General features: G+C 45.0%; 1 protein-coding gene across 1 annotated transcript in view; it reads right to left on the bottom strand.

Moving 5' to 3' along the window:
• LOC101851756 (diacylglycerol kinase zeta) overlaps window positions 1-543 on the bottom strand; it is a gene marked incomplete at its 5' end in the record, with an annotated part of 63280 nt that extends 62737 nt beyond the window's left edge. Inside the window, 1 exon segment of the mRNA XM_013085902.2 lies at window positions 435-543.
• Between the last annotated feature and the right edge of the window lie 281 nt (window positions 544-824).

Raw genomic sequence — 824 nt, 5'->3', positions numbered from 1 at the left:
GAGAGAGAGAGAGAGAGAGAGAGAGAGAGAGAGAGAGAGAGAGAGAGAGAGGGGCCCAATAAGGCCTTTGCTTTTAAGCGACTGGTGTATTCACAGGGCATCCTAAGCAAATACGTACTTTCTTAGTTCAGTTGGAATCGAGTCAAATGACAAAGGGCATAACCCTGTCTCAAATACATTACAAGACGTTTTCGGAAGTGAATCTTCGGGGAAAGGGGGGAGGAAGTTTTTATGGATGGTTCAAATAAACCTTTCTTTTAGCGTATGGCCAAAATTGTGTCATTGAGGGCCAAAACTTGGGGCTTAAACTGTGTTGATGGGCCCCTAAATTGTGTCGTTGGGGGCCAAAATTGTGTCTTTTGGGGTCAAAATTGTGTCGTTGGGGGCCTAAACTGTGTCGAAGAGGAGGCAAAAAGGTTGACAAGGATACTCACCGACCAGTCGACGACAGAGCGGAGCTCCCGTTTGCGGTACCCCCCGGTCTCCGCATGGCTCGGGTGGAGGTAGTTGGTGTGGCTGAAGTTGCTCTTGGCGATCGCCCTCCTGGGGAGACGAGAAACAGACGGTTGGAACAAAGCGTCGATACAATCACAGATGGCATGTTTCAAGGAATTGAAGAAACAGACGGTTGGAAGAAAACATCGATACAGAGGTGTCTCGTTTTAAGCAATTGAAGAAACAATATTTGAGCAAAGCGTCGATACACAGATGTCATGTTTTAAGGAATAGAAGAAACAATGAATGAAGTAACGATATGGACTCGTTTTAAGGAATATAACAAACAATGTTAGAAGAAAGTATACATACAGACGTCATGTAGAAAA

This window comes from Aplysia californica, unplaced genomic scaffold (assembly GCF_000002075.1).
Source record: "Aplysia californica isolate F4 #8 unplaced genomic scaffold, AplCal3.0 scaffold00417, whole genome shotgun sequence".
In the NCBI taxonomy this organism is placed as follows: Eukaryota; Metazoa; Mollusca; class Gastropoda; order Aplysiida; family Aplysiidae; genus Aplysia; species Aplysia californica.
Note: the sequence above shows the minus strand (reverse complement) of the source record. Positions and strands in the feature narration are given on the sequence as shown.